At 40.5% G+C, this 25,145-nt stretch overlaps 1 protein-coding gene across 1 annotated transcript in view; it reads right to left on the bottom strand.

Annotated features, from left to right (window-relative positions):
- Positions 1–25,145, bottom strand: part of FHIP1A (FHF complex subunit HOOK interacting protein 1A) — a 227,391-nt gene that overhangs the window by 146,404 nt on the left and 55,842 nt on the right. Inside the window, exon 2 of the mRNA XM_075257937.1 lies at positions 5,460–5,503. The gene's annotated coding sequence lies outside the window, so the exon portion shown is untranslated. The remainder of the gene's footprint in view (positions 1–5,459; positions 5,504–25,145) is intronic.

The raw sequence follows: 25,145 nt of genomic DNA, 5'->3' as shown, positions 1-25,145 counted from the left end.
CACCAATGAGATTAGTTAATTCCATGGAAAAAGTATCACTGCGCAGCCCAAAGGTCCTAGAGCGTGTATATACACAGACCGACGCGTTTTCCCACCTTCCGTCTAAATTTTGCCTTTAAACTTAACAATGAATTATTTTTGAGCTATGAGCAAAGGTCATGTGTTAATCTGAATTTTCCAAACATTCGCAGTCCATTAAGTCTATTTACTTTCCTGAATATGCTGTAGTTACTCTCACTGCACATTGTTTGTTTCATGGAAAACAAACAGAATTGAATTTCTGTATTTTCTGTAAAGCATTTTGTGTTAAGCCTGAAATATCCCCAGAGCTCATTTTTCATGAGATTTACAATTTATAATAACTTGGAATTGATGATCAGGACAATATTTTCAATATGGAAGGAGCCTAAAAAGATAAACCATTTGATTTAGAATTCACATACTCCTGGTTAATAGATCCTTCTGTGCTAAATAAAATGAAGAGTTGCCCCATTAGAGGAAATATGGATATCATAAATGAAGCCTCAGAACACATAGTGACTTTCTCAATATATGACTTGCCAAAACTATGTATTCATGGCTGCCCAATTACAAAAAATGCCACTGCAGATTGTCTGCAATTTTTGTGAGCCAAGATCCAGAGTACATTTAACAAGAATAGGACATGTAAGGAAAGAACTTATGCAGTATATCTTTTTTCTACCAGATCCACTTCTAGCTTTGCATTTCAGAAACCATCCTGAGGCTCAGAGCAAAGCAAAGACCAAAGTTGAATTTTGGTTAACATTTTGAGCTAAAGCCAGGAATAGGTTTAGGTGACGTATAAGTCTCAAAGACTGAACTACTGCTGTTTCCACCATCTAATAGATATCCATTGCAGTCTCTGGCCTTACTATAACTCCTAGGCAGCATGCTCGCTGCCTTGAGGTTGTGTTTGACTCAGACCTTTCCTACTCCCTCATATCCAATCACTCGCACGCTCGTGTCAGCTCCACCTCAAAAACATCTCCAGGATACACCCCACAGATACATTAAAGACACTTATTGTCGCCCTGATTCATTCTCGCCTTGATTACTGTAACTCCTAACTAATCGGTCTTCTCCTTACTAAACTCTCCCCTCTACAATCTATTATGAATACTGCGGCCAGGCTCATCTATCAGTCTAGATGCTACAGCGATGCCCCCAGTCAGTGTCAGTCACTACAATGGCTGCCTATTCATTACACAATACAACATAAACTTATCACTATCATCCAGAAGGCTCTCCATAATCCTGCACCTCCCTACATTTCCTGCCTCATCTCTGTCTACCGCACAACCAATGCACAACTCCGTTCACTCAATGACCTGAGACTAACATTCTCTATGATCAGAACCTCCCACGCTTGTATAAAATACTTCTCCTGAGTTGCACCACTTCTCTGGAATGCTCTACCTTGGACAATCAGATTAACTCCCAATTTCTAAAGCTACAAGCGCAAACTAAAGACACATCTTTTCAGACAGGCCTATCACAATTCCTAATGTAAACCCCTCCACACCGTAATTTCAATCCCTATAATGAAACCTCCTCTGTTCCTGCTCCCACATGATATAATGCCGATTCAGACTAACTTTATATGTCCAGGCACCATCTGCATGTTAAAGGACACGACTGGTGATGGCTCATACAGTTTTAAGTTTGTGTAATGACAATAATCTCTATTATAAAATTGTCTGACCACTGTATAACCAATGTTACCTCTGATACCGCCCCTGCTACCTCTTGTGTCACCCCCTCTACCTCATAGATTGTAACCTCTTGAAAGCAGGGCCCTCAGTCCAGGGGTGAACCTGCCCCTCTTGCCGCCCGAAGCGAACGAGAGAAAGCCGCCCCCCCCCCCCCCCCCGCAGGGGAGGGTCGGGGCTTAGCAGAGAGGGCGGGGCTTAGCGGAGGGGCGGGGCTTAGCACCATTCACAGGCATGAGAGCAGGCCTGCTCTCTGCCTGAGTGTGAGGGGGCGGGGCTTAGCGCCGTTCGCAGGCAGAGAGCAGGCCTGCTCTCTGCCTGAGTGTGAGGGGAGGCTGCTGGAGCAGCACTGCTTCAGCGGCCTCCCCAATCCACCGCTCCGTACTAAGCCAGTCCAGGACAGCTCGCTTCAGGTCGCCTCATGGGAGGTGCGGCACTGCCTCAGTCCCATTGTGTGAAGTGACTATTTCTTTGTAATGTATCTTTTTTGTGTGTACTTGAACCCTACAAATTGTACAGTGCTGTAGAATATATTGGCGCTATATAAGTAAAATGTATTATAATTATTATTATTGTTCATGGTGATTCATTTTGCAATAGGAATATCCATATTCATTATTCGTGTTTTACTTGTATGCATTGGTATATCTCTTGCTTTTTAACTACTGTGGGGAACCGCTCAAGTAGATGCTCGGTAGCAGTGCAAGAAACAGGGACAAAGAGACTGGGTTGCACACAAGTTCAGGCTTTATTTACTTGCAGTGCCACGACTAAGGTACAGATGTTTCCGAAACGCGTAGGCGTTTTTTAATCTTTCTTTTTTCTTTTTTTATTTTAATTCTTCTTCACTTTTTTGTATGTTTTTTTCAATATACGGAATAAAAGTAAATTTTTATTTGAACTTCGAAGTGTTCCCAACCCGTTACTGATATACCATTTGGATACTATCTACACCTTCAGAGTCCGGAGGAGGGATCTGTGCACCCCGAAGCTTTTCTACATTCATACGGTGAGCTCCAATCTAATTTTTGCTTTTTTGTATACCTGTTTTGTATGTTCAGTCTGAACAGGTCAGCTCTGTCAGTGTAGTGCCACACTTCCCAGTCCTCACACACAGACTTTATCAGGCCTTGATTACCCAGCTGACCTCCCTGGTGTGGGCCTTTACCAAACACCCTTTAGGTGCCTGGCAGGAATATACTTGTCCTCCCAGACCACACCCTGCACTCTCTCACACTACATGTGCATGATGATGATAGTTTATTGTTTTTATTAAGTTTTTTTCCCTGTCTAATATGAGTCTAATCTGTATGAATGATCGGATTTGTAAGGGTTAATCATTTCATTGCTTTGTTTGGTGATTACATCACTTGCGGTTTATTAGCACTGTGGTGTGTCTGGTTCTGGGATGGTTTTTATTGTGGACAGCATGTCATGAACTTCATGCTGTGATTAAGAGACTTATACCTTGAAACGTAGGCAAAGTTACATGTATTGCTCTTCTTCCAATTTTTATATATTTTTTACATGTTAAAGGGGCTCTATCATTGGGAAAACCTTTTGTATGTTAATCCCCTTAGTCATTTTTGAATGAGCCCACTTTTATTCATATGCTAATTAGCCTCCAGCATGCACCCCAGAAGTCTCAGTGAGCACTGTCTGTGTGTGAGAGCAGGGGGGAGGGGCTGCTGCTGCTGATGACTCATCTCCCTGCTCTCACAGGAGACAGTACTCACTGAGACTTCCGGGGAGCACGCCAGGGGCTAATTAGCATGTGAATAAAAGCGGGCTCATTCAAAAACGACTGAGGGGATTAACTTGCAAAAGGTATATGTGGAATAGTCATTCTAAAGGCTATGCAAGTATGTGCTTAGTTAAAAATGAGTTTTCCAAATGATAGAGCCCCTTTAAATTAAAAGTTATGTTTTACACACTTCTGATTTTTATTATGCTGTATGTATTTCATTTCGCAAAAAAAGACGGGCCAAAAAAAGATGGTTGGACCATGTAGGGAGGAAAAAAGGAGTTGGCTACTGTGTATATGTCTTTTTTTGGGGGTGGGGGAGACCTTTCTATAGGTCACCTCAGGAAGAGAGGCTAGGTTCACCCCTGTATGTGGACATCAAGGATTTTGTGTCATATTATTGCACTATATTTATGGGTGGAGGGTGGTGCAGTGGCTTTTTGGAGGCACTTTGTAACATCTAAACATCTAAATTAAATTTTTTTAAAAAATAGTGTTTGCTCCCAAGAACAAGTCTGCCACTGAGACATTGCTCTGCTCTGAAAAAAACAGGAGATGAGGTGCAGCTTAAAAAAAAAAAAAACCTTACTACAGTGTTAGAGAGTGAAGAAGACAGGAAAATCAGGAACCAGTTGAGATTGCAGATGAAGACGAGTCATATGATGTGATACTGTTCGAAATGGAGAGAGGCAATGACCAGAGAGTATGGGATGTCACATATGTAGAAAATAAACAACAGGAACATGGTCATGTATCTGCATATGTGCATTTCAGCTACAGACAGTACATTAGAAAGTGATAGACCTCCTGCATACGTATCATTTTGAACTATCAGAAAATCCTTTTATTTTTACCTAAAATGGTGTGGCTGTCCCAGGCTTTCACCAGCTATATCAGATAATTCATAGGGTATTCAGCAATACGTTTTCTAGCAGCAATGAAAGTGTAAGACAAAGTAACAAAAGAAAAACACCTTTTGAGATGTATACTTTGAAGGTGATCAAGTAAAAAGGAAAAAAATATATATAGAAATAATTGTTTCATAAAAGGCATCATTGGAATTCTGAAATACTGTATGCAATTATTTTGTTCAAGAAAGTAGGTCATAGCAACAAGTAACCACAACATCATATAATGATATCTCACCATACAATTATTATCCATAATCACACTGATCTAAGGGTAAATCGTAAACGTATGTCTGAAAAATGAGTCATGCTTCATAGCTCCTGAAATGTTGTATTCAATATAACGTAGCATGCAGAATTGTCTTTGAACAGCAAAATCCATATCCAGTAGCAGAATAATAATAATGGACAGTTTTGTGGAGCCTTTTAAAGGGGACTCCCCACCTTAGCATGTGCACAACTCTCTCCATTTACTGCTGTGGGAGCCATGGTAAAAGAAAAGCCAAATTGTGTTGTCTCTTTCCCCTTCATTTATTTTCCATCTGGATGCAGTAGCCACCAGGTTGGGCAAGTGACTCCAATTCTGAGTATAAGGCTAAAGCCCCACATTGTGGAAACACAGCTTTTTTTGGTACAGATTTTGCTGCAGTTTTTTGAGCCAAAACCAGGAGTGGATTGAGCAGAAGGGAGAAGTATAAGAACTTCCTATATATTTCCTATTCCTTTTGTAGGTATTTTTGACTTTGGCTCAAAAAAAAAAAAAAAAAAAAAAAATGCAAAAAATCTACAAACAGAAAAATCTGTGTTTCCGCAACATGGGGCCTCAGCCTAAGACGGGCAACCTGCATTTATAAGATATTTATGGAACATGGATATACCACAAATGTCTAAGGTAGAATTACCTCTTACAAAAAAGTCACAAAAGTTGTAGAGCTATACAAATCAGTGTGGCCCAGTTAAGTTCCTACATTGTACCAAAAAAATGGATACTACATTGTAGTTTTTAAAGCTGCACCCCATATATCTATATAGAATTAAAAGAAAAAAAATACAGACATGATCTGATACTGTACTCACCATGAAAATGAGATCCATTTGTAGAATTGGAGTCAGTCAGTTCACTAAGGGAAATAAAAGAATGCAAGGTTACAAAGAAATGTATAAAATACAGGTAATAAACATAAAAAATGATAAAGCTCATAGATTGTAACGACCCTCACTCCTATTGTTTGATATGTTTATTTCTTTGTCACATTGTAATGTCTCATATTGTCTGTTCATGTGTCCTCTGAGTTGTAAAGTGCTACTGTATATGTTGGCGCCATATGAATAAAGATGATGATAATTATTATTATTATGCTAGTGGTAAATGCCTAAGGGTAAAGGTGACAATACACAGTTAATGGTTATCAAGTGACTGCTTGTTAATGTGGTTGCTATTCCTCTCAACTTTGCCATACACATGCACTCTCGCCTTGGTTGAGTGTTCATGTCCTCCGAATAAGGAGAGGAGAGAAAATAAATCCAGTGATGTGACAGCACAAGGGTAATAAACACAGTCATAAAGATAAAAGCTAATGCACAGCTATGTCACAGGGATAATGCAGAGTAATGTCACAGTACAGAGGTAATAAACAGTCATTTCATAGTACGGGGAATAATCACTGGCATTCTGTAATCTGTCACCGTGGCTGTTGTCCCCGAGGCACTGTGGCCAAAATACAGGTGCAATCTCTATATACCAGATAGCTAACACAACTACAGCTGGTTTATTTGTATCACTGAAGAATATGAAGTGCAACATATGACAGATAGGCAGGCTGAATAAAAAACTGACTTGGTGCTAAAGTGTCAATGTCTAATGCTTACTGTGTACAGAAGCCATTTTCTGAACTACGGTACTGTATATCTTCCAGAAAAATAAGATGACCAGGAAATTATCATTCACATGTTTTCTCCAGCATTCCTCTTCTAACTGAATTGATGTGCTCTACAGAAATGAGTGGGAGTGATGGCGATATTGACATGTATATAGATATCACAGGCAGCAGTAATCATTGGTCTGATCTCCTAGATGATGCATGCTATATGAGATAATATAGTCAGAGACCTAGTTACATTATAGGCAGCTAAGTAAACACATACAAAAACGCTATAATCAAACCATTGCAATGAATGACAGTCATAAATACCTCCAGACAGAGCCACAAGACAACAGACACTTGTTACAGGAAACAGCAATACATTGAAACAAAAAGGTTCTTACTTTACATTAAATTAAAATTCCTTTTGGTATCATCTGATCGCCAAGATCTAAAGAGGTCGTCCAGGCCAAAAAATTATTTTTGGAAAATAGTTTGGGGGAAGTGAGAACATTTAAAAAAAAAATCATATTCTCCTGTCCCCGTTGCTCCGGTGTCTTCAGGAAGAGAAAATCCTCGGCATCTGTGACGTCCCAGATCCCTTCCGCTGAAGCCACTGACTGGCCTTAGCCGACAAGTGACCGCTGAAGCCAATCAGGAGCCTCAGGAAGACGAGGTGTCACAGGTAGGGAACCTCACCCCTTGCTGCAGCCTCTGATTAGCCTCAGCGGTCACGTACTGTGGGGTCTTCCACTGAAGGCAACACTGGACCGGCAGGACTGGACTGCGCTAAGAGGCACCGGAGCAACGAGAAAAGGTGAGTATAATTTTTAAACTCATAGATTTTGCAACACATTACATGTTATTATTACATATTGTCAGGGTCTGGGGTTGCTAGGTGGGGTGGCATAGACACACAAGTCCAGTTTCTTTAGTCCAAAACAAAGGTAGAATTTATTTTCACTCAAAAATATAGTGTAGCAACAAAAGGAAACAATACAAAAATAAATACCTGCCCGGCTAGGCTCTAACTAAACAAAGAATAGGTTACCTCACCTAGAATAACAGAAATCAAAAAGCCAGTAGAATCATTCAGGACACAGCTCCAAAAACATGACCTCTCTCTTTGACACTCCAGCCAAGCTCTGCCAAAGTGTTGCTGCTAGAGCAACTTCTTAAGCCTTCTTGATGAGGAGACTCTCTACAGCTGATTCGCTGCCAGAACATCCCCAAAGTGTGGACTGGAGGGGGGTGGAATGACAGGTCCCACTACCAACCTACCTGTCATTCCTAAAAATCCAGCCCAATACTGAGCATTTACCAAAATGCTCAGCAGACGAAAGTTGTCTGCTGAGAACAAACAATCCTTCTTGAGTTTTCTCATCTCACCCACCTGAGTAGTCTGGGTGAGATATACACCCCCTCCATTACCTGAACAGCCATCGGCTTACAATATGTTTTCTGGTTTATTGATTATTAGCCATTTGGGTGCTACCTTAAGGCTGAGGCCCCACATCGTGCAAATGCAACAAAATCTGCAACAAAAAAAAAAAATCTGCATTTCTGCAACATGGGGCCTTAGCTAATGCCATCCATACATTGCAGACAAAAATATGCAGTAGAAAATATGGGTTTTAAAAACCACCAGCATTTTTAAAGTCACAATATGTCAATTATATCTGCAGAAAAGCTGGCGTGTTCCATAAAAGAATAATAAGGGAAGAAAGTCAGAGGAAAACTCAATGAAAAATGCAATGTGTTTCTGCTGGGCTTTTCCACAGGGTAGTTTTGCTGCATTTCGCTACATGGGGCATTAGCCTAAACTGTTTTGCCCCAAGCATAACTACATTTAAATTTTTAGACAATTAAACTTTAAGCAACAATTTTGCAAACATAAATAACTAAAAATTGTGCTCTCTAACCATCTTAGTGGTGACAGTCTGATATCGTGATCAGTTGCTCATGGATAAGACCATGAGTGCAGGAACTTTCTATTGTCTGATACTTGTCTGGAAAGCAGCCATGATTTCCTTATTATGGACAGGTCGTATTCTCGCCCAAGAAGATAACCTTGGCCACAAAAAGAAATCAAGCACCAGACCATAGAAAGTTTCTGCATTCATAGTCGTATCCACTGGCAACCTATCAAGAAAAAAAAAGTCACCATTAACATGTTTAAAAAAAAAAAACTTTCAGACTCTGCTAAATTTATAGTTTATCTCACTAATAAGTTGGCTTACCTTGCAACAGAATTCCCATGCAATTCTGGTATACATTGCCTCATTTTTGGAAACCCAACTCCTTTTCATGTAAGCCCCCATCCCCTTTTCATTTGGGGGGATACCAGAACTTTTTCTTGAAAACATAACTATTACTATAAATCAAAAATCACCTATCATCTATAAATATTTTTCACATGAAATGTATCCAGAAATGTTTTTTTCTGGGGTTATTCAAATCAGCTATCTTTCCCTGCTGGTCCCCACCCCTTCGTACAGTCTACTACAAATTTGGGATACATCTATGGTGATTCTAGAGCAAAATCCTCAGATTATATTACATTGTAGGCATGAAATCAAAACAATAGTTACTCCTTAAATACAATGGTGGGGAGGTCACAAAATATTAGAAAGTTACTTCAAATACCATTGCCATGTTTAGTGTGGCATTCTGCTCCCACAAAAGAGTAATAGTGGTGTCTTTTTCTGGAAAACCAATTCTTATTCTTCATTACTTTTCAACCAGGAACATTGCCCCATTTTTTTCCTTCAAAGTAAGATGCCTGTTGCACTGACTAGTCCCCAAAATGGGCAAATTTGAGTATAAAACCAGTGGCGTAACTACCACGGTAGCAGTGGTCGCAGCTGCCACAGGGCCCGACACCTTAGGAGGCCTGGGCCCTCTCACTAGTTAATATGCCAAAAAAAAATAAATAAATCTGGGTTCTGTCCCAACACCCAGATAACAGGGTGTTGGGACAGAACCCAGCTCCTCCACCCTCCCCCAGGATCTTCCCTGATGTGCAGGCTTTGCAGCCTTTTATGGCCCAGTAACATGCCCAGGACCCACACCTGGGCTGAGGCATATTCAAGATCCACCCCGGACCACACATGTCAGGAATCTGGGGGAGATATACCATCACTCTACGACTCTGCCTGTCACCATCTCACAACAGCCATTAATATTCAATTTGTCAATGGCACAACTGGTGGTAAAATTGCATAATGTAGGCTATGGCTGCATTACACTAGGCACCTCAAGGCATTCAATGCTGTATGTCCCTATTTACTATGTGTCACTATGCAAATGGGAGGTACACAGAGGCACAGTGCGGGTATAGTTATAGTAAGAAGATGATATACTATGATCTATGCATGCAAGTATAGGTTAGCTATGATTTTCAATGAGCCCATAAATTAACAACTCCTGGATTATTCAATGCATTTCCTAGTGTTTATTCTCAGTTTACAATCCATGGTTAAACATAATTGCAGCAAAACACAAAACATTAGTAAGATCAATTTAGTCCTTTAAGACACTGAATAATAAAGAGATACAATACACATCTTTCTAATCCACGAGAGACTCATTTGCTCCCACATTGTATGTATCTAATAACAGACCTACCTCATTTAGCTTACTAATTAGAACATAGCAACAACAGAAAAATTCACACTTTCTCACTTGGCAAACCTTGCAATGACAGAGTTACCACTTTTTACAACTAATGCTCTCTCTCTGTGATATCATCTAATGTGTTTCCTCTACTTTGAGGCTGCCAGCATGTGTAAATGGCACACAAGCATTTATCAAACAGTCGAATGTTCAGTGAGACATGTTTATCATGACAATACTATGCACTCAATAGTACAGGTGAATATAAAAAAAAAACTGTTTAATATATCTTATTAGAGAAAAATACAGGTCATATAATTCAGATTATACATGTCTATAGATCTCTATGGAGAGGGGAGGGGATGAGTGAGCAGAGGAAAAGACATAACAGCAGAAACACAAGCCTAGGCCCCTTGCAGAGGACCGTGGGCTAGGTAATGTGCTATCTAAGTTTTTCATGGATAGCACACTGACCCATTAATTTCTGTCAGCCCGCGCATATAACCATGTATTACACAAATCAACGTCCAATCCGACAATCCGGGCCGCAAAACTCAGGACAGGTCGAATTCCTATCCGGTTTTGTGACCTTGCTTCCATGGCTCCTATTCATTGAAAGAATGGGACTAGGGCCGCAGAAGCATCCGTGTGCCGTCCATGCCATTCAATCACGTGCAAATAGCCTTAGTCTGATTCAGGAGCTGAATAGGAGCTTTCTATCACAAACCAAAGCTTGGTACTTGGCATCATGACAGGCTAGTACTTCGTTTTATTTGTACTACATGATCTTTGGGGCTGTTTGTGAATTAGATACAGTTATAGAACAGATTCTCCTCTACATACTGGAGTATTGTATGGCAGCTAGTCTCCACCTATTAGCTCAGACAGAAATGTATGCAATAAGTAAAATTTGAAGAGGCGCTAAACTTCTTAAAGCTACAGACTGAAAATCATATAATAGCCAGAAACAGTGTAATCCTCATGTACACACTGTACTATTGTTTAATGCAACATTGGTTTAAAGGTTAGTGAAATGGAAAAGCTTCAAATTGAATTCAAATAATTAAAGGCGACGAATCAATAAAAAGGTCTATATAATATACACCTATATACAACTATCCTAGCTAGTATGATAGTAGGTCCTAGTAGGACTAGTGATAATTTAATTATATCTGGGCTGTCTGGGCTGGCATGAAGAGTGTCATATTAAGTCTAGCTAACATACAGTCCTATGAAAAAGTTTGGGCACCCCTATTAATCTTAATCATTTTTTGTTCTAAATATTTTGGTGTTTGCAACAGCCATTTCAGTTTGATATATCTAATAACTGATGGACACAGTAATATTTCAGGATTGAAATGAGGTTTATTGTACTAACAGAAAATGTGCAATATGCATTAAACCAAAATTTGACCGGTGCAAAAGTATGGGCACCCTTATCATTTTATTGATTTGAATTCCCCTAACTACTTTTTACTGACTTACTGAAGCACAAAATTGGTTTTGTAACCTCAGTGAGTTTTGAACTTCATAGCCAGATGTATCCAATCATAAGAAAAGGTATTTAAGGTGGCCAATTGCAAGTTGATCTCCTATTTGAATCTCCTCTGAAGAGTGGCATCATGGGCTACTCAAAACAACTCTCAAATGATCTGAAAACAAAGATTGTTCAACATAGTTGTTCAGGGGAAGGATACAAAAAGCTGTCTCAGAGATTTAACCTGTCAGTTTCCACTGTGAGGAACATAGTAAGGAAATGGAAGACCACAGGGACAGTTCTTGTTAAGCCCAGAAGTGGCAGGCCAAGAAAAATATCAGAAAGGCAGAGAAGAAGAATGGTGAGAACAGTCAAGGACAATCCACAGACCACCTCCAAAGAGCTGCAGCATCATCTTGCTGCAGATGGGGTCACTGTGCATCGGTCAACTATACAGCGCACTTTGCACAAATAGAAGCTGTATGGGAGAGTGATGAGAAAGAAGCCGTTTCTGCACGTACGCCACAAATAGAGTTGCCTGAGGTATGAAAAAGCACATTTGGACAAGGCAGCTTCATTTTGGAAACAAAAATTGAGTTGTTTGGTTATAAAAAAAAGGCGTTATGCATGGCGTCCAAAAAGAAACAGCATTCCAAGAAAAACACATGCTACCCACTGTAAAATTTGGTGGAGGTTCCATCATGCTTTGGGGCTGTGTGGCCAATGCCGGCATCGGGAATCTTGTTAAAGTTGAGAGTCGCATGGATTCCACTCAGTATCAGCAGATTCTTGAGAATAATGTTCAAGAATCAGTGACGAAGTTGAAGTTACGCCGGGGATGGATATTTCAGCAAGACAATGATCCAAAACACCGCTCCAAATCCTCAGGCATTCATGCAGAGGAACAATTACAATGTTCTGGAATGGCCACCCCAGTCCCCAGACCTGAATATCATTGAACATCTGTGGGATGATTTGAAGCGGGCTGTCCATGCTCGGCGACCATCTAACTTAACTGAACTTGAATTGTTTGTCCAAAATACCTTTATCCAGGATCCAGGAACTGATTAAAAGCTACAGGAAGCGACTAGAGGCTGTTATCTTTGCAAAAGGAGGATGTACTAAATATTAATGTCACTTTTCTGTTGAGGTGCCCATACTTTTGCACCGGTCAAATTTTGGTTTAATGCATATTGCACATTTTCTGTTAGTACAATAAACCTCATTTCAATCCTGAAATATTACTGTGTCCATCAGTTATTAGATATATCAAACTGAAATGGCTGTTATAAACACCAAAATATTTAGAACTAAAAATGATTACGATTAATAGGGGTGCCCAAACTTTTTCATAGGACTGTAAGTGTAGTTAAGCATGTGCTTCTTCAATGCATCTGAAGTTCCTGACACCTCTCTCTGATCTGAGACACATAGTACAACATAAGTCATTCCTTTATTAATCAGGTAAATTCGACCAGTGAGCATATCATGTCATACAATCCTATGCATTTAATGGACACACTTACAAGTGAACTGGATGTAACCTGCTAGTCCAGGCTTTTTTGATTCAGGCCTTAATAGTCCGCACAGAGTGCCAAACATATGCCACAGTGCTGTACACATAATACCCTCACTGGTGGCAACCAAAAATCATCGTCCCCACACCTCCACCATTGTTAGGGGTACCTCCATAACAGAGAATTGATATGAGAGGAACCTCCAACCACCATTACCAGTCTATGTTGTTTCAGCCTCCAGATTAGAGCATTCAACCTGCAGAATCTCCTGGATAAAGGACCTGTGGATTATTGGTGGTGATGTAATCACAGGTCCTTCAGCCTCTCTAGCCAAGGAAACTGCTCTGATAATGCAAGGCTAGAATATCATTGCAGTTTCTGGTTTATAATCCCTTCATGGTGAAGAAGACTGGAAGTGACCTGCTCCTCCCTAGTCACAGAAGGCCTGTGCTAGTCTATGCCTCTTCTAGACGTAAATGCGCTAGCAGCAGATATGGCAAACTGGGAGACAAGAGGAAGCACTATAGGAAAGGAGTAGCAGACAATGTAGCAGAAAAGCTAAAACGGAAGATGTAAAGAATTTTATTTTTTAATATCAAATACAAAATCACACTTATACCTTAACCATGAACCAAAAAATGCCAAAAGACATGAGAAAAAGATAAGAACAGCGTACCGAATACCAATGACATCTTTCTACATTAATATGCTAGCCTATTACATACAGCCACAATATAATCCAGAAACTCCCTAGCAACATGTATACAATACAATGGGGTGGTGTGATATTACCTGACACGGGCTTTAAATATTTAACTTTATTCATTACAGCAGAGCTCAGATTACAATACTTGTAGATGTCATGACAGCGCACTCTATGAAGCCTGTGATCATGATCACTATGCACCAATATTAAGATGTAGATTTGCAGATTAATAATGTCCATAGTCTTGTTATCTCTAGACCCCACAGAACTGCCTTGTAGATGAATGAACATACTAAAATCAAGAGGTATACTGGAAAACAAGATATCAGTATTATATTAAAATAGAAAAAATATTATTGCCAAAATACTGCATCCATAGGCACAGTGTAGGAGAACGTATGAGGTTAAGAGGACCTGTTCTCACACCTGTCGTGTCTGTTGTATTCACCATGATACAACAATTCTGGAACATCTATTCTCATTACTCCATGTCATTCCTCTGTTATTCCTTCCATTACGTGATATACATTACATAATACATTGATTGTGTCCCTATGCCCCTCTCTGTCAGCAATGATTGGACAGTGACAAAATGTATAAGGAGACAGCCCCCAAATAATAAAATCTCAAATAATACATTCTAGATTTCTAGGAAGCATAACAGAGAAATGGCACAACACGGAATTGAAACAAAAGATACTCTGGAAATGTCATTTTGTGGAAATACAATGATTTGCTAAAATAGACATGTCAGGAGAGTTGACAGATTCTAACAACCGCAGTAAGCCCTACAATATGTTATGCTCCAAAGTTCCTTATACCATGGAGAAAATGAGACCATTAGTAGGACCAAGATAGAGAAGATCAAGTGGAAAATAAAATAATGTATTGCTAGTACCCAGTGTAATCTGTGTTATCTTAAAACATGCTTTGTGTACTAATACAGAGGACTGGTTGTGTTACCGCCAAGTATTCAGCATTGTTGAATAAAGTATGAGAGTATCTCTCAGTATGCAAAGCCTGTGACATAATAATAGAACCCAGAAGAAGGCAGTTCCATTTGAAGCTGAGGTTGGAGTCAGGGACTGACCACTGGGTCTATTTCTAATGGGCAGGGGCGTAGCTACCGGGGTATTGGCTGCCACAGGGCCCAGCTGCAGATGATTTTTAAAAAAATTTTTAATAGGACCGATCCTGGCTCCTGATCATGGCCGCCTGCGCTTCCCTTCTGTGGAGGTGGCTGTGATCAGCAGAGCAGATCGGTAAGTAAGGCTGCAGGACTACGAACCCTACAAACACCGCTATCATTAAACTCGGGGGTTCTTTTAAGACCCCTGAGTATAATGACCAGAGGGCTAGGAGAGGTGATGGAACATAAAAAACACTGTTATTTACCTCTCCTGGCTCCGGAAGGCTTCGGGCCTATTTGTTGACATCCCAGACATCACATGAGCCGGGCTTGCATCATTATGCGTCATGACCGGCTCATGTGACGTCTGGTCCATCATTGAAGATGGCCGACATCAACAGGAGAGCTGGAGCCAGGGAGAGGTAAGTAACATTGCTTTTTATGTTTGTATCCTCCCCTGGGACTCCGATCATTATACTCTGGGGTCTGAAAAGACCTCAGAGTATAATAATTGTTCATGGGTGGTCCACAGTGGGGACTAATACTGTGTGCAAGGGCCACTATGGGACATAATACTGTGTGCAGGGGTCATTATGGGGCATAATACTGTGCGCACGAGCCACTATGGGACATTAATGGAACGATGAAACTCTGCCACCAATTGTTTAAGCTGTGAAGATACGAGATCTGTAGTACCTGAAGCAACGGATACTGGAAGCCTGTGCTAGCATTTCTTGTGCAGTGTTACTATCAGTGTGTCAAGAGTGGGAGAAGAGGGTTGCATTGACAATCCAACACAATGGGCAGCACTTTGAATACATTTTATAAGTGGTCAGAAATTTGTAAATAACTCATGAAAGAATAAAGTTACAGTAAAACCAAGCACACCATTGTTTTTCTTGTCAAATTCTCAATGAGCTTGATGTTTCACATGACCCTCTTCCCATTGAAAGTTGGATGCAAAATGGCTGAGTTCAAAATGGCCACCATGGTCACCACCCATCTTGAAAAGTTCTTCCCCTCCCATATGCTAATGTGCCACAAACAGGACGTTGATATCACCAACCATTCCCATTTTATTTAGGTGAATCCATATAAATGGCCCACCCTGTAGTGTGTGCAGGAATGCGGTTTGTGCGCACGCATGGGGTGAGGGCAGGTTGGGTCGGTCGGGAAGGAGGGACCCCATGTTAAATGCTCGCCTTGGGGCCCAGCCATTCCTAGTTACGCCACTGCTTGTGGGTTGATTTATAAATAACCAGATCTTACTGAGGTTGATACAATAATAGCAGCACCATATACAGTGTGAATAAAAGTGGCCCCGTTCTGTATGGATGGCAGGTGGGCCCACCGAATCAGTCCAGCACTACTTTTCAAGTACTGTACTACATTGTCCAACTATTGTAAGTCTCTAAATGCATTCAAAGGCTTTATTAACACTTGATAAAGAGAATAATATGTCACTGTAACAATAATAATGTTACCCTAAGCTGTGTTTTTCAAGATATCATCAGAAGCTCCTGTTGTAAAGGCATTCATGTAATATATTGTGTTATATTGAGATAATTCTTTTCTGAATACAAGCAATTAATTTTTGTTTCTGGCAAAAGAAGTTATTAATATTAATGAAAAAAAATAGTGTGTATTCCCAAGTATTGCTCTATAGGTATATAGAATGGTCTTTTGATTCTTATTTCTTATCTTCTAATGCAGGCACTGTTAATTCTGACAAAAAAAACTGCTCAATGAGTAATCCTTCAAAGATCCATTCAGGGGGAAAGCAATGTGAATTATTTATAAAATACACTGATTCACCTTATTTTATTATTAAATAAAAAGCGTTTATGCCAGCAGGAGACCCCGAGGTACTCTACACAGAAGAAAAGAAGAATCCCTGTAGAGTGTATAGTCCAGTTGCCATGCTTTGTACTCAGCATCATCCATTCTGCTTCAAAATCTAGATGTGTTTCCAAAGCAGCAAACTCTTTTTAGTCACAGTTACAAATCATTTCTAGTCTGTATGTCCATAATTATCCAATAAATACAATGAATATTTGGAGAAGAAAGGTTCCATAGCTAAACGTGTCATAGCTATCATTTTTTAGGGTCTTAAAGACGACTTGTCATGACCTCTGACACTACCCCTAGACTGGCATTGCTGGACTTATTATTATTAGTTCTGCAGCTTGCATGGTCTCAAAGATACTGGTGCAGTTCAGCTACCAATAGAAGAATACGATGAAGTGGGTAGCAGTGACACTGGACAGTGGAGACCACCCAGTTGATAATAGACCCCTATTGGCAGCTAAAAGTAATGGCATCAGATTCAGAGCAGCAGCATCAGTCTGGGAATATACAGTTGATAGTTCTTGTTTCTAATAATACATTTTATTTAGCACCAACATATTCTGCAGCACTGTACAATTTGTAGGGTTCACGTACAGATAAAAAAAAAAAAAAAAGATACATTATAAAGAAATAGTCACTTCACACAATGGGACTGACAGCCCTGCTCACAAGAGCTTACAATCTATGAGTAGAGGGGGTGACACAAGACGTAGTGGGGGACGCATCGGAGGTAACATTAACACGATATGGTGCCATTTGAGTCTAACTTTATATGTCCAGGCACCATCTGCATGTTAACGGACACAACTGGTGACGGCTCATACAGTTTATGTTTGTGTAATGACAGTAACCTCTATTACAAAATTGTCTGACCACTGTATAAGCAATGCTACCTCCGATGCCGCCTTCTACCTCTGATATCGCCCCTGCTACCTCATAGATTGTAAACTCTTGCGATAGGTTATCTTTAATACCTATAAAGTTCTATGATTACTACAACCAGCTATAGCTTACTGCAACATTTCTTGGCAGTGAAGTCCTAAAACTGTCTTGGCGCTTGATAAATACAGTAAACTCCATACTTCTCGATGCAGCTTTGCCAGAAAACCCAAATACATGTAATTGCAGTGAAGAAAATAATCCACATTATGTAGATCAGTCTTTCAAGTCTGCAATTCCAATGAGCTAGACGTTTTAATATGTAACTTAGTACACAAATTGGAGTATTAAAAATTCATATATTCTAACACTGTATATACTGTATATATTCTAATTAATTGGGGGACATCAGGTCTTACACAGTGTGCCCACACCATCTCCCTTGTATGCAAGCAGATGACAATTGGCTTCCTCAATCTTTGGAAAGCTTATTATTATATTATACAGTAAGTATATCTTATCACTATTACATAATGGCATAGAATCAATAGATGATTAGAAAGCCACAACTAAGTGTGGATTTCTCCCTATACTTGCTAGGACTAACGGAAACAAGAGATGATGTTCTCTGCAGGTGTATTCTCTGCAAGTAGATACAGATATATATATATATATATATATATATATATATATATATATATATACACTCACCGGCCACTTTATTAGGTACACCATGCTAGTAACGGGTTGGACCCCCTTTTGCCTTCAGAACTGCCTCAATTCTTCGTGGCATAGATTTAACAAGGTGATGGAAGCATTCCTCAGAGATTTTGGTCCATATTGACATGATGGCATCACACAGTTGCTGCAGATTTGTCGGCTGCACATCCATGATGCGAATCTCCCGTTCCACCACATCCCAAAGATGCTCTATTGGATTGAGATCTGGTGACTGTGGAGGCCATTGGAGTACAGTGAACTCATTGTCATGTTCAAGAAACCAGTCTGAGATGATTCCAGCTTTATGACATGGCGCATTATCCTGCTGAAAGTAGCCATCAGATGTTGGGTACATTGTGGTCATAAAGGGATGGACATGGTCAGCAACAATACTCAGGTAGGCTTTGGCGTTGCAACGATGCTCAATTGGTACCAAGGGGCCCAAAGAGTGCCAAGAAAATATTCCCCACACCATGACAGCACCACCACCAGCCTGAACCGTTGATACAAGGCAGGATGGATCCATGCTTTCATGTTGTTGACGCCAAATTCTGACCCTACCATCCAAATGTCGCAGCAGAAATCGAGACTCATCAGACCAGGCAACGTTTTTCCAATCTTCAATTGTCCAATTTCGATGAGCTTGTGCAAATTGTAGCCTCAGTTTCCTGTTCTTAGCTGAAAGGAGTGGCACCCGGTGTGGTCTTCTGCTGCTGTAGCCCATCTGCCTCAAAGTTCGACGTACTGTGCGTTCAGAGATGCTCTTCTGGCTACCTTGGTTGTAACGGATGGCTATTTGAGTCACTGTTGCCTTTCTATCAGCTCGAACCAGTCTGGCCATTCTCCTCTGACCTCTGGCATCAACAACGCATTTCTGCCCACAGAACTGCCGCTCACTGGATGTTTTTTCTTTTTCGGACCATTCTCTGTAAACCCTAGAGATGGTTGTGCGTGAAAATCCCAGTAGATCAGCAGTTTCTGAAATACTCAGACCAGCCCTTCTGGCACCAACAACCATGCCACGTTCAAAGGCACTCAAATCACCTTTCTTCCCCATACTGATGCTCGGTTTGAACTGCAGGAGATTGTCTTGACCATGTCTACATGCCTAAATGCACTGACTTGCCGCCATGTGATTGGCTGATTAGAAATTAAGTGTTAACGAGCAGTTGGACAGGTGTACCTAATAAAGTGGCCGGTGAGTGTATGTATATATATATATATATATATATATATATATATATATATATATATGCAATAATGTATTGAGAGTTAGGAATTCTCACTCATTTAGACATTTTTATTTGATACAAATGTGAAGATTATTAAAAGGTCATCCAGTAAAGAGTATTTTTTTATGCTTGGAACTGTCAGCATCAGAAAAGGAGAGCCATTGAATTGATGAAGTGAATACATCTATTGTTATCATATCCAATCCTAAGCATTATAATTTTTGGTTGGACAATCCTTTTAAGCTCTTGGACACTTCTCCAATGGGTCATTACTTTTGATATTTGTAAGGAATAAAGAGGAAATGACATTCAAGTTTCATTGTGTACAGCTGATTTATTGGATTTTAAGCCACTTTAAACTGCATTATTCCATGTGTTGCTACCTAATGTATATCTTCAGCCCTACAGGCCATACTGCACTGTGAATATATACTGCTATGCCAATATTAATAAATATATTCAGTCTATGACAAGCCATACCTACATGGCAGCATACATAAGAGGATTATAATACATGTGAGTAGCTTTAGCTTTTAGTAAGATCATGTGGGTTATAGAATGTGCTTTATTATGTTCTTAAAGATGTCAGAAGCCAAAGAGCAAAAAACATCCACATGTTTAAACAAAATAGCGAAAAGGAATTGCGTGAGAAAAAAAAAATAAGGATGGCATGACAATGATCCTCACCTTCCCCCACTCCTCGGTTAGGGCAGTTTGTTGTCCATACCTTCCACACCATAGATTTCCCAGGCCAAAAAGGCAAAGGGTCAGGGACCACTACTGCAAATCAGTGGCCTCAGCGGTCACGTTTGGTACCAGTGACATCACTGTCGATAGACCAGTATCCAACATGTGACTGCTGAGGCCGGTGGTTGGCCTCAGTGGTTACCTAACCATCTTCACTCATGGCCTGTGAACCAGAAGAAACAGGGAATGTTCTACCTGGTGAGTTTTTAATGTTTCCAAAAAAAATCTCACATGTGAGTTCAGATATATGGACCTAAACCCTTTTAATACATAGGGATCAAGACTGGCACATACAGTAGCCAATCCTGATTCTTATATATTATAAGATGCTAGCTTGAGGCTCGTTTCACCTCTGCATTCAGGAAACTACAGTTTTAATAATATACAATTAATTTAACAGTTATAAAAGCCCTGAAATGCTGTAATATACTAATATGCTAAGAATACAGTACAACCTTTCCAGCCTAAGCACACATAGAGCAGGGAAAGTCATATATACTGTACATCAAATAACCATTTGTCATGAAGATATGATATGACATTATATGTGATTTGGGGTGTGGGAGCCTCCGGCATGGGAGGTGTGCAGGGTGAGACACCTATTATACAACTTATTCTTTTGACCTCTTTCTTTTGCTCATTTTTAGTGCTGGTATCTAACAGTGAGAAAACAACTATACTATGTATAGGGTGGCCCTTGATATATAGATTGCAATAAAAACTTAAGAAAAGTGAAATCTTTGAACAAAATAGAATTTTCAGCCCCGCTATAACACTACAGCACAGGGTATACTAATATAAAGTGAACAATACACCCACAAACCAGGTATATTGTTTACTTTATTCAGCTTCTGAAGGGATCCCTTGACCGGTCATGTGATCGGCAAACTGACCTCTTGATCAGACTCAGACTGGACCACAGACGAGTTCCCAGTGGGCCCCCGACCCAGGTAGGCCCCCAGCTCACCCTAGCATGGCACAATACACTCACTATACTTCATGTCAAGCTACAAGTCAGTATAATATACCGGGTAGATTAAGAAATTAACCAGTTTATTATTTTGTACTCTAGAGAAAGATCAACCACTAACTTTCCTCACTGGGGCCCATTGCAGGGCCCTAATCACAATCTTGCAGCACCTTTCTCCCGTACGAGACCTGCTGCTATGTGGGCACATATCCCTGGCTCACAGAGCTGAGAAGGTGCTAGTTCAAGGCAAGTGCCAGGGAGCACAATACTACTGAAAATTGTATGTATGATTTTAGGATAATATTTCAATGTGGCTGTTTAGTGGGCCGCAGAATGAATTTTACTGGTGGGCCCCAGATACCCCAGTCCTACACTGTTGCTGATTCACACATCATCCAGAAAAGTGACTTCCAGTTGGTGTGTGAATTGATAGGTCAGCTGGAGGGGGAGCCATTGAGAGGCTGAATAGAGAGAACCTTGCACCATATAAGTGAGTCACTTTACATTAGGCATTATGCTGTACTTCAGCACTATGGCATAATGCATATTGCTCTAATTTACAGCAGGCAATATATTTCTTTTACATCTTAACATAGCAAGAGAGTTCAGTAGACCTACTTTTGAAAACTAACTAAATACTAATTACATTTTACATACCGAAACTTTTGAAGGGGGATTGAACCAATACTTTTATAACATTTATCAGTCACAACCATTTGTCTTGATCATTATTGTTGCCTGTTTAGTTACCTAATTCTTTAAGGGAGATACTAATTTCACAAGATTTTTTGCCCTCAATTAGTGTGTTATACTTGGGGACTTGAATAGCTAAGGCTCTCCCAGGATATCCCCTGCTTGTGTTTTCGAGGTCGTGGCCAACAGATGTATTGCATATATGGTGGAAATGCCCAAAGCTGATCTGGTTCTGGTCTAGGGTATATGAACTCATTTTTTCTCTCTTTTATGTTCAACTCTAGAAAAAACATGCAAAGCCTTCTAACACAGGACAGCCAAGTTCAACCCCAGTCAATTCAGACTTGGTGTTCCTTTCTGAAAAACAGACCATTGCACAGTGCTCTGTCAACTCTGCTACATCTGAGATCGGACCACAATGGAGACTGCTGTGGACCGATCTTAGGCTCCGCCTCCTCCGGCAGAACCAGCGTTGATTGGCCGAATGCCATACAGTGTACAGCATTCGGCCAATCAATGCTGGGCAATGCATTGCTATGAGAAAAAGTCAGCTCCCTCATAACGCATGCTGACAGGGATCCCGACTAGCATATAATGGGCTGCCATGAGATAGAGCCCCAAAGAGCTGTTTGAGTAAGATTCCTACCTAACTAAAGCTAATTTCTACCTAACCCTGCCAGTACATCTATCCCTGTCTCACAGTCACACAGTTCACAATCTCATATGAACCGAATCTGAAATCCACCATTTATATAAAGTGGAGGTCACCTGATTTAGCCAGTCTATTAGTTTTTACGATTTTTTTTCGATGCCTCTGTTGTCGTAGTTCCTGTACCACCTCCCCTGCTTAGTTATTGGTGCAAAGAAAAGCACCAGGGAAGGTGGAGGAGATACAAATTTTTAGTGCCTTTGCCGCGTGGTATTCGATTGGAATCGAATATCTCGAGCAGCCTGATATTCGATCGAATACCAATTCGATCGAACGCCGTTCGCTCATCTCTACAGGAAAACCTATCCATCCTATCCATGTCTCTCTTTTCTTCTTTTTTTCTCCTATTTTTTTTTTTTTACTCCCCTCAATTATCTTGCTATATTATTTTGGGTAGCCAATAGAGATGAGCGAACACTGTTCGGAACAGCCGTTCCGAACAGCAGGCTCACAGCACGCTCCCATAGAAATGAATGGAAACGGCCGTCACGCGGGGGATAAGCGGACGGCTGCCGGCAAAGTCTGCGTGCCAGGTGCTTCCATTCATTTCTATGGGAGCGTGCTGTTCAGATCGGCTGATCCGAACAGTGTTCGCTCATCTCTAGTAGCCAATAATCATCTTAGGTTATGTTTCTTATTGTACTGCCTGACACTCAACAACACATTTATATGATTATGTGTTCCTTTTGTTAAACCAAGTAAAATAATGTAAAAAGTAATTTTCCTTGCAGCAAGATTTCAATTTAACACAAAAAATGCATATTCACTATACTTCTAACAGCCCCTACTACAGTAAGTGGTGTAGAAGTGATTTTGGTGGTAGTAAACTTGTTTAAGGGGATCACTACTGCCCTAGATCATGATGATCCACAAGGATACTGGAGGGCAGATCCCATCAATCACTGATCAGTTCGATGATGTTAAGGAGAACCTATTTAGTTACAAATTTGCTTTTGGTGTCAGAAAATTAATCTGACTCTTTAAAGACACAAGAATATTTCATTGTTGCTTTGAGCCTAAAAAATTATCAAAAGTTCTGTCTATGCTTGCAGTGTAAGAAGACAACTTAATGCTATCTAGAAGAATGTGTAGTGTGAAGAAGCCATCACTGACAAAAGGAAATAGAGAAAACAGTGTAAATCTGAGATGTTTGGAAGTATTAGAAGGCAGTATGCATACGTCTAAAGCATTGTCAGACTCCTCAAACCATGTCTACTATCATCAATGAAGTATGCCAGACTGTGGGAACAACATCTGGAGATGGTGATTTGTTTTAGATTGAAGTACAAAATTTTTTTACAAAATAACAAATATACCCTCTAAAAAATGTTTGACTAAGAAAAATACAACAGGCTACCTGCCCCAAGCAACTTCTGTGAAGATCAAGATGGGTGTTTTCAGAAGGATGGGCTGGCTTTCCCAGAGCCCAGTTCTGGATTGAACGTGTTTGGGAATACATGAAAAACAGAAGATGAGTAAGATTTTGGGCCCGTGCACGCGAGCGCATTTTAGCATAATACACGTGTAAAAATAACACTCCCATTGACTTCAATGAAATTTTTTACGTGTAGAAAATACGCGTTTTTTGGCACGGATTTTGACGCGTTTTTTACATGTGTAAAATATTTCATTGAAGTCAATGGGAGTGTTATTTTACACGTGTATTCTATACATGTGTATTATGCTAAAATGCGCTCGCCTTAACTCCGTGTGCACGGGCCCAAAGGCTAGATTCAGACAAATGAATTTCACCCATGAAACTCAGTCTGTGTATTTGTCTGTTTTACCAACCTGAGCCTCATGCTGGGACAGAGACAAAATCTAACAGGTGAATAGACTAAAATATACACTCACCGGCCACTTTATTAGGTACACCATGCTAGTAACGGGTTGGACCCCCTTTTGCTTTCAGAACTGCCTCAATTCTTCGTGGCATAGATTCAACAAGGTGCTGGAAGCATTCCTCAGAGATTTTGGTCCATATTGACATGATGGCATCACACAGTTGCCGCAGATTTGTCGGCTGCACATCCATGATGCGAATCTCCCGTTCCACCACATCCCAAAGATGCTCTATTGGATTGAGATCTGGTGACTGTGGAGGCCATTGGAGTACAGTGAACTCATTGTCATGTTCAAGAAACCAGTCTGAGATGATTCCAGCTTTATGACATGGCGCATTATCCTGCTGAAAGTAGCCATCAGATGTTGGGTACATTGTGGTCATAAAGGGATGGACATGGTCAGCAACAATACTCAGGTAGGCTTTGGCGTTGCAACGATGCTCAATTGGTACCAAGGGGCCCAAAGAGTGCCAAGAAAATATTCCCCACACCATGACACCACCACCACCAGCCTGAACCGTTGATACAAGGCAGGATGGATCCATGCTTTCATGTTGTTGACGCCAAATTCTGACCCTACCATCCGAATGTCGCAGCAGAAATCGAGACTCATCAGACCAGGCAACGTTTTTCCAATCTTCAATTGTCCAATTTCGATGAGCTTGTGCAAATTGTAGCCTCAGTTTCCTGTTCTTAGCTGAAAGGAGTGGCACCCGGTGTGGTCTTCTGCTGCTGTAGCCCATCTGCCTCAAAGTTCGACGTACTGTGCATTCAGAGATGCTCTTCTGGCTACCTTGGTTGTAACGGGTGGCTAT

Source organism: Leptodactylus fuscus, chromosome 1, assembly GCF_031893055.1.
Source record: "Leptodactylus fuscus isolate aLepFus1 chromosome 1, aLepFus1.hap2, whole genome shotgun sequence".
Lineage (NCBI taxonomy): Eukaryota > Metazoa > Chordata > Amphibia > Anura > Leptodactylidae > Leptodactylus > Leptodactylus fuscus.
The sequence above is the reverse complement of the archived record's forward strand: the minus strand, read 5'-3'. Positions and strand labels throughout refer to the sequence as shown.